This window comes from Mus pahari, chromosome 9, assembly GCF_900095145.1.
Source record: "Mus pahari chromosome 9, PAHARI_EIJ_v1.1, whole genome shotgun sequence".
Lineage (NCBI taxonomy): Eukaryota > Metazoa > Chordata > Mammalia > Rodentia > Muridae > Mus > Mus pahari.
Genome location: NC_034598.1, coordinates 16,768,989 through 16,779,450, shown reverse-complemented (window position 1 = coordinate 16,779,450; position 10,462 = coordinate 16,768,989).

The following is a 10,462-nucleotide window of genomic DNA, read 5'->3' as shown; positions in this document are numbered from 1 at the left end:
AGGTAGATGCCTAGACTAGAAAGGTGAACCTATTTCAAAAAAAAAAAATACAGAAGAGGCAGGGCAAAGGGTGTGTGTGTGTGTGTGTGTGTGTGTGTGTGTGTGTGTGTGTGTGTGTGAATCACCAAATAGGACCCTAGAAGCCATCATAAGTTTTCACTCAGATACAAAGAAGGACAGTTTGTAGGATCTTGGGCAGAAGGCTTGAAAGATCTAACTTGATTTCAACAGGATCTTTATGGTTCTTGTGTTGAGAACAATTGGAAGGGATGTGATATTGGAGGTGGCTACTCCAGGAAAGAACAGAGCTTCAGCCTCAAGGAGCAGCTGCAGTGCTGAAAAGTGAGGCGAATCTGGACATACTTGACAGGATATCCAACAGGGATTTCTAATGAACTATATAGATTTGTTGTTAGTGAGAAGGAAGTGAGAGCGTGTAATAAAGGTGGCCTAGGGTACAGGTGGAAAGCAAGAGAGGGAGGGAAAGACATTCAATACAAAAGACATTTCAGCCTTTGGAGCAAACAATTTAATAGTAGTTATAAAAGTTTAATCCAAATATATGCTTTGGTCCAGCAAATGTTTAAAAAAGTCATTCTTCAATAGCACACACAGGTGCAGCTATGTAACTGGATCCTGATTCTCTTGTCTCTAAGTCTCAAGTATTGGGATCATAGACATATGTCACTGCACCTAGCTTCAATGCTGTGTTAATGAAACATATTTAGCAAGATGGTTATATTTTAAAAATGAAGGTAGGATGGGGAGACTCCTTGCTGCTTTGTAAAGAGGTTTCCAGGAGGTCCTGTCCCTCACTCTGGGAAATATGCATCCTCTAGTTAGGGAGTGTGGTTGGCTAGGGTAAGGACAGTTCTTAGGCCACTGAACCCATTCAAATCTGGAAGGACCAGCTCATCTCTTAAAGTGATGTTCCTCCAAAAAAATTTTTTTCATAGCCTTACTCACAACTTGTGAATCTCTTTGTCCCTTTCTGCCTCCTGTAGCACAGAAAAGACTTACAATGCAGCTAGACTACCTCTGTCCCGGAGTGCTCTCATCTGTAAACTCAGAGGCAGTAACTACTGACAGACAGGGCCTGTGCTGGGCATGCTTGTCAGTGGAAGGCCTCGGATTGTCTGGGTTGTCAGTGGAAGGCCTCAGGGTGTCTGGGTTCTCAGGAAGGAGTGTGTCTATCCTACTTCAAGGCAGGGGATGTCATTTCGTAGGAATGCTGCAAACTATATTCTGAATGAATACATTTGGATAGCTTCATGATGTTATTTTGCAGAGCAATCTAACAACCTTATAAATCATTGTGTGCTTTTTTTCCCCTTTCAAGTTCACGTGAGAAAATTTCCCCCATATTCTTTTAGGTTTCTCCTTTCCTTTCCTCAAATTTCACTCTAGTCTCCATCCCCACTGGTGTTTGTTAGCAAGTGCAGGGGACAAGGACTCCACAGGAAGACCAACAGAGTCAACTAACCTGGACCCTTGGGTGGGGCGGGGCTCCCAAAGATTGAATTACCGACCAAAGCTAGGCCCCTGCACATAGGTAGCTGATGAGCAGTTGGTTTTCAACCAGAGCTGGGCGGGTGTGCGTGCGTGTGTGTGTGTGTGTGTGTGTGTGTGTGTGTGTGTGTATGTGTGTGAAGGGGAGTGTGTGTGTGTCCTAGAGCCTGCTGTCTACTTGCCTGTCTATGAATCTCACACCACTAAAAGGAAATCTCAGTGTTTGTCTGGCCTCAGTGGGAGAGGATGTGCCTAATTCTGCAGCAACTTAATGTGTGTGTGTGTGTGTGTGTGTGTGTGGTGAGGGCTTGGGGTGAGAGAGGAATTGGAGGAGGATTTACATGAGGGGGTATTGGGAGGAGAGGAAGGGCTGACATTGGGTATAAAATAAAATTATAAACAAACAAAAGTAAATAAATTTAATGAAAACAAAAGCAACAAACAATGACAGTGCCAGCAGTACAAGCTTGCCACCTACAGGTGGACACTTTCATTACAAGGTTTTCCCTGTGACACCTGTGTGTGTGTGTGTGTGTGTGTGTGTGTACTCAAAACCCAACAACGACAAAAAACAAAACAAAACCAAAGGAACAAACAAACAAAAAACCCAAGCAATAACCCAAACAGTTCTTTACAAGTTTGCTTTCATTATTTCCCTAAGAACTGTATTAACTGGGATTTTAGACAGCTTTTGTCTTATGAAAATTCCTTAAGTAGTTTATTTTAGTTTCCTGTTTAGCCAATATATTTGGACTTTATAATACAATAGCCTATTGTTGTACAGAGAGTAAACTTTGTGTTCTTTATCACCCTGCATGGACCTGTATAAATGTAACTGCCTTTTATACACTTGAATGGTGCTGATCAGTGTTTTATATCTGAGCTTCACCTTACCTTGACCTGAGCCCTAACACACATTTGCTCATCTGTTGTGAGTTCTTCCAGCTTTAATATACATAACTTTACCTGACATTTCAAAGACTGTACTACAGGACCTAGAAAGCTGTCTCGGTGGTTAAGTGCATTGGTTGCTCTTCCAGAGGACCCACTAGCAGCTCAAAACTGTCTGTAACTCTGCACATCTGTTGTCCTCAGGGGAAACAATATGATTACACAGACATAAAGGCAAGAAAAACACCACTTCACATAAAAATAAATAAATTACATATTAAAAAGACTACTATCTCTCATGCCCTGAACTAAGTAAAATTTCATTTAATCTTCTTGATAAAGTAATGAACTAGGTACTACTAATATAGATAAGAACAGTAGAAATGGGAGACAGAGACAGAAAGAGAGACAGAGACAGAGAGAGAAGGGAAAGGAGAGGAGAGGAGAGGAGAGGAGAAGAGAGGAGAGGAGAGAGAGTGAGAGAGACAGAATAAAAAACAGAAGGGACAAAAGAAGAGAGGGAGAGAGAGAGAGAGAGAGAGAGAGAGAGAGAGAGAGAGAGAGAGAGAAAATCTTTCCTTAAATTATAAGGTCAGAGTTTGCCCTAGGCCAACCTGCCGAGCTTGCTGTATACCCATTGTACATCCCAATAAGTAATGACTTGTCTTTTCTTCTTTTTAAGAGTTATTTATTTTATTATCTATTTACAAGTGTTTTGCCTGCGTGGATGTGCATCACATGCACATCTGTTGTCCTCAGAGGCCAAAAGAGGATGTTGGATTCCCTGAAACTGGAGTTACAGATAGTTTTGTGTTACCATACATTTGTTAAGAATTGAATCCCAGTCTTCTGAAAAAATAATTAGCGCTTTAAACCACTGAGCCATAACACTGTTGTGTCTTTTCTTATAGTCCCATTGGAAGTGGATAGAAGAATGCTGCCATTACCCCATTCCCATGTCTCCCCACATTTCCTTCTGGCTCAGGACTCTCCAGACCTGGATTCAAATACATGCACCTACTGGCCATTTACTTTAGGGGCCCTAGATTCAGCTTGTGCACACAAAATTCCTCTGTACCCGTGGGTTTCCCACTTCAGTTTGTGGCTTCAGATGCTAATGGGACTCCAGCAATCACAGGTGTACCTTCCCTGGTGTCAGGGTTAGATAGACTTGAATTTGAATTTTTACTGTCATTATTAGTTGTGAAGCCTTGGCCAAACTACATAATTTAATTAGGTCTTATTTCCACCATCTGCAAAATGGGAAGGATGCCCATTAGTATAGAAATTCAATGAGTTGATGAATATAACAGACTATCTTGAAGTAGCAAGTATGTGAATTTGCATCTTTAATGCTAAGTAAGTGATGTAAATGATTGTTAAGTCTGAAGGTTTCTAACCTTCTTGAATCTCATGGTAGTAACACAAGCTCTTTCCCACCCAATACTGCTTCAGATACATTTTCTACTCTGTCCAGACACTGAACCTATCCAGACTTCTAAGAACAGCTCAATTCCCTTCAGATCCGGACTGGGTTTTACAATGGGAAATAGGAGAGATAAACGTTAGACTGTTTATCGCTTTGGGTTGTTCTCTTAGTGTGCCTTTGAGTGACCATGTTCTTTCTGGCCACAGCCATGACGGCTGCTTCTCACAACTCTTTGAATTTAAGGAACCCCTCCATTTCTCTTGACAATCAGTCCCAGAGAAAGACACTATTGTTGCTGGTCCCTGGGTGTTTTGTCAGCCTTTGGTGAAACGTGTGCCTCTTCTATTTTTTTTAAAATTATATTATATAATGATTTTATATTTTAAATTATATAATTATATTATACTTTTAATAATATGATGTGTGTGTTTGAATGTGTGCACTCATATGCCTCAGTGGACATAAGGTGGCCAGAGAACAACTTTCTGAATTTGGTGATTTTCCTTCTACCGTGGGATCCATGGACTGAACTCAGGTCGTCAGGCTTTTACAACAAAAACTTCTACTAGCTCACCCATCTAACAGGTCCCTTGTTCTATTTCTGTAGAGGGTTTTGTTTTGCCATTAAATCATTGTTAGTTACAAACTGTGTTTGTGCATATGTGATTCTTCTGTAGTCTGTGTAGAACACGATTCCTTTTGGAAAAAAATAATCACATGGTAACCCATAGAGTGGACCAAAGGAATGTAATCGATTTTAAGGGGGAGTATCACTGAGGGATGGGCCAGAAGCGGCAGTGAATGATGGATGGAGGAAGGCAGATGAAAAATGCACTCTTTATCCTATGCATCATGGCTAATTTTCTTCATGGCCTGATTGTCTAGATGACATGTTTATTCACCATATATTTTGAAAGACAAATGTCTCTTTTAGATGTCTTAGGAACTGAAAGAACCTAGAATCTTCAATGACTTAGAATCTGAGTGATTCAGATGAAGTATTCATTCTATGTTGCCTGCTTTCAGGTTCACACCTGCCTCAGGTCTACTTGTAGTTGACCCTAAACTAAATTGGAACTGAAATCTCTCTTTGTGTCTCTGTCTGTCGGTCTGTGTTTACAATAGAATAAAATAACTGCTCTCCATATACTCTTCACAGATACACCAGTTTATGACTCATATTACTGACTGTGAGCAGAGACTGACCATTCGAGCAAAATATTGGTTCTATTGTCCCCAGGCTCTGACCTGTGTGCTCTATCTCCATTCTGCAGAAGCATAGCCTTGTCTTTAGTTGTAGGAACTGGCTGGAATATAGATGTAGCAAAAGTAAATGGCATTGAATTCCAAACTGTGGCAGAACCAGGTCATGGCAGGTGGGTTAAGAAGGGCTTTGAGTGGCATTTAAGGAAAGTGAGCTATAGAAAAAAGCTGGTAATACAAGGTGCTCACTCTTGTCAGAATGTCACAGTGTGCACAAAAGGAGAGAGTCTGGCTTTCGATGTATGATGCTTCCACACCTCTTAGGAATTAGTGCACTTTCTCTAGCCTTGTAGAATTGTTCAATAAGTTTGTTTTTAAATAAAGGACTTCATTACTAAGCAGTGGTGGATGCCTTTAATCTCAGCACTTGGGAGACATAGGTGGGGAGATCTCTGTGAGTATGAGATCAGCTTGGTTTACAGAGTTCCAGGACAGCCAGGGCTACACAGAGAAACACTGTCTGGAATCGTCATCATTATCACCACCACCACCACCACCACCACCACCACCACCAAAAAGGATTCACTTACTGTTTAGCCTGTTGAATGTGCTGAAGAATTCTTTCCAAAAGAGAGACATTGAAATATTTTATTCTGAAAAAAAAAAAAAAAGTCTGTACGTCTTTGAAGGTTCCCCACCACCACCCCACCACCTCTTCTAATGACTGTTAGGAAAAATGGTGATACCTTTTTTTTTTTTTTTTTTTAGACAGGACTTTCATTATATAGCAGTGGCTGTACTGAAATTTTCTATATAGACCAGGATAATCTTGAACTCACAGTGTTGGCATTAAAGGAGTGTGTCATGGCCTCCTCACCTGATGATAATACATATTTTTACTTGGTGAGGATCCATGATAGATTTGTGTTTCCATAAGGCATAGAATACAACAGACACCTACAAAACCAGTATATTTTTGTAATTAGTTTCTTAGATATCTTTCCTCTTTCTCGTGTATAAAATTTATAGGAGATTCAAGTTTTTAAATTTCCTTTTTAAGTACTTAACTCTAGATCCATTCCTGAGAGATGTAAGAGCTCGGTATGAAGTGAGGGAACTGGGTTGTCTGAAGCTGTGGGAAACCTGGTCAGTGCTCAGCCCCGTGATGTCACCGGACACCTTCCTATATCGGTGAGTTTTCACACTACACATACGTTTGGAGGAATCCTTAACTGCAGCATGCTTCACACTTCATCCCCTTCCTTGTGGCTTTATGGATCGTCATCACACTTTATGTTGAAGCAAAGCCTGCCCTGGGGAATGTGCAGCAAGAGCAAGAGCCACAGGCAGTGCACACACTTACGCTTTCTAAACTCAGACACGATTTTTCTCCCTTTTGGTTACCCTGGCTCTCACCTCTGAATTTCAGGACTAGGAAATGCATTGTAAAGTCTACTCCAACTTGCTCCTGGATTAAAAGGGAAGGCCTAACAATGCCGTGATAATCTCGGGAGGAGAGTGAGACCCTACCCCAAGTAAATTCTTTCCTTTTTGCTTTTCATGTTATGATCTGATGAGCCTTGACTAGGCTCCATTAAAAACAATGGCACCATCTTCAAAGGGGAACACCAAGCCCTGAGAATAGGCTAATTCTGCTCCAGGTTCCCGCCATCTAGTTGCCCTTGGCAAGCCCCAATAGAAGTCAACAGGTGCATGTCCAAATATAAATGAACAGGCTTAATGAGAAAACATTGCTGTCTGAGGGGTTTTAGAAGACTTTACTCTGTGGTTTGGGCAGTGACTATGCATTTCTTTGCCAGCACACAGAGAAACTTGACCCGTGTCTCTTATGAGTTGGAGATTATCGTCTCTGCGGTCACTACGTAAGACCTATATAGCTCTCCTCCTTTCCAAGGACAAAGTAGCAACACAACACTCAGTGAGTCTGGGTTTCATCCCCTTCTAAAGAACACATTTATATATGTCCAAAACAGAGGTATCGTTGTGTTTGGGTGGAGTGGGAGCAGAGGTATTTTGCAAGTAAATTCATCTCAATTAAACTTTCTCCACATTGGTAATTGTGTGACAAACCACTGGGGTTATCTGTGTTACAATAGTATACATTGCTTCCATCAGCATAAATTGCTGCCTTTGCTCAAGTATGGATTGAGAAATGAGACATCAAGGGTTCCTAAGAAAGAACCCCACACACAGGTTGTAACATTCCGTCTCTTCTTGAGGAGCTTTTCCTCTTTGCACACTCACTCACCAGAGGCAGATTGTGTGATCTTACAGAAAAACATTAACTCCAGACAAACCCTATTTTTCAAAGAAGATTCTGTTGTTTCAAAGCTGTTGCAAACTGGTCAGTAGGATGGGCCTGGGCATTCAGTTCAGGATCTCCATTCATATTCTTTAACATCCTGAGCCAGTGATTCATGTGAGTCTAGTTAGAATAACTAGTCTCCATTTTCCTTTTACTAAGCCATTCCAGATGCTGCAGTTTCGAGTAACCACCCAAAGAGACAAATATAACAACTTTCCTCTAATCTCGAGGCAGAAACTTCGAATATGGGAAGAAAAGAACAAACATGGACTCAATTTACATATGACAATAATTAGACAATTGCGAGTCAATAAAAATCTCCAGGTAACTGTGACAAAGGTAAACACTCACATTAGCAGCAGACCAGTGTGGAGCTCTCCATTCTTCTTTTCCAGAGACCAAAAAGTTTTGATCCTCAACCCTTAAATATTGGGCTGTGTCAGAGGAGGACCAGGAACTCCTATCTCCAGTAGCTGCCATCCAAAGGTTCAAGGACCGTTGGTTCTTGTCTCAACAGTTTTCTAAGATGCCTGAGGCTCCTCCTATGACACCCTCCTGTGATATGGCCCACGGGAGTACACACCCTGTTTTAGCTTGGCTAGTTTCAGACGGGGTTATGACAGCTGACCACTGTCCTTCAGACCTCCCTGGTAGCCTGGGTGACTCCAATGTGTTCCCAAACACTTATCCAGGATCCCTTCAGCCCGCTGAGACCTTGGTGGAGCAGAGGGTGCTTATGTGCTGTCTTCTCTGTGTGATAAAAACCCTCTGGGTGGGACTACAGGGAGGCAAAACATTGAGATGGCGCTGCAGAAATGGAAGCAAAAGCTTGTCTAAACACAGAATGGGAGACGAGTTTGCTTTTCAGCATTTGCAGTGGTATTGCACTTGGTCACCCCGGTAGTCGGGCTCTTGGGAAGCAAGCAAAGTCTCCTAATGAGCTTCTAAATTAGACAAAAAGGGGGCCCAGCTAACCTCCGCAAGCTGTTGGCCTCAGAAACACAGGAAAGCAACAACTTAGTGCTAATCTTCACAGTTTCTACGAATGCCAGAAAATGGTGTAAACCGAAGAGTAGGTCTACCAGGCTAATCAGAAGTGCCCCCGAGCCAGCTAATTGGCTGCACAAACATGAAGAGAAACCAACTTTCTGCACTAGAAAAGAAACAAATCGCTGATCCCAGGTGATGGGGCAGGAGGAGCATCAGTTATGAGTGTCTAATTAAAATGATGTGGAAAGTGCAAGTCGAGGAGTGGGGGGAGAAGAGTGACTTTTATATCGCCGAACAAACACCCTCCTTCTTGGGAAGGCAGCTCTCATTGTAGTGAAGCTGCTACTGTAAAAGCATATTTTCAAAGTTCTCTTTTGGAAATGATTTCAAAACAAATTACTAAGAATTCTTAGTCTCATTTTATTTTTAATGCAAGTGTTTTGTTTTTGTTTTTAACTTGGTTTGACCGAGTCAACTTTTAGACATTGTAAGCATCAGCTTCTCCCTCAAAGAATAAAAATATGCTACCATTGGAGAGAAATATATTTGTGGTTCATAGGAGACTTCAGTAGGATGATTTCAAAAACAGGTAGAAAATAGTGCATCGTGGAAAGAAGAGCAGCCAATGAGAACAATTGCTCTAAAGAAATGAGCAGCTATGAAAACAGTAGCGATTGTTTTTAAAATGAGATTTCTTCATCATCTTTCAGATTCATGAAAGTCATTTTTAATCAAAGGAATGTTGTTGAAATATATACAATTCTCTTTAAAACTTTTAGTTCTTTCATTTTTATGGAAAGACTTCAAATCCCTTGTTATGGCTACAATTAATGACTAAGAAAAACTGAGTTCGTTGCATGCAGGTTTTCTTCATATCTTCCATAATCCATATTTATTTTTTTGTGTGTACATGTGTATGTGTGTGTTTTCATGCATTCCACTTGTGAGCAGTTGTGAACACAATGGGAGCCAGGAAAGGATGTGGGATATTCTGAACCTAGAGTTACAGGTGGTAGTGAACCACCTGACACGGGTACAGGGAACCAAACTCCTGTCCTCTGGGAGAGCAGAGGAGTGGCACACACCCATGACCGTTGAGCCATTTCTCTAGCCCCCAATCTTAGAGAATGTAATTGCTTGTTTTCTCCCCTCTCTTTCATTTATATCAGTAGTTTCTTTTTAACACAAAGTCTTGCTACATAGGCTAGTCTGGCCTTAAAATTGTGATCCCCTTGCTTTTACCTTCCAAGTGCTAGGATTATAGGTAGGTACCACCACCCCTAGCTTGAAATTATGTTATTGCTTTTTTTTATTCAAATTAAAAATATTTTTAAAATAATTTTTCTTTAATTGCACCATCACACACACACACACACACACACACACACACACACACACACACACTGCTAAGTTCATTTTGTGTTGCTTATATGAATAGGATTTCAGGGCTGGCCACTCAGAACTGGATAACGGTTAGGTGGCTAATCTCTAGGAACGGCTGATTCCTGCTCTCTGAGCATTCCTCAGTTGCTATAGTTTTTCGTCTGCGGGTGGGGTCCCAGGAGATTTTCTTTTTCCATTGCAGCATGTTATTTTTTTAGTATTTTTGTTCGGGTCTTGTTTGGGCAGCAAAATTGCTGAGGTATCAAGGGTATTGAAATAATTTTCTTGATGATAGCACTCGTCTATCTGGGAGGGAGGGGTGCATTTAAGGGCAAATGGAGATGACAAGTTCTAGAGGGAAAAGGGGAAGTATGAATAGTATGAGAGTTTATAAATTGTTTTTTTGAAGATGTTTTCTCATACCAATATTAACCATAGTAATGTAATTGCTGATTTCAGTTCTAAATAATTCTTCCCATTCTTCATCTGTATCATATCAATTTTGTCTTGTCTCTAAAAGTAACACAGACATTTCTAGAATCACTGGAAATTTTCAAGGTTCTGAAGTTTTCCATAGTGCTGGTTTAGGTAGCTCAATTTCTTGGTGCATGTCTACAGAACTTTTCCACAGGTAAACCAATCAGTATAGATGAAATTTCTGTGTAAAACTCTGATTCTTGCCCCTACGACGAAATCGCCAGTTCAATAACACACACACACACACACACACA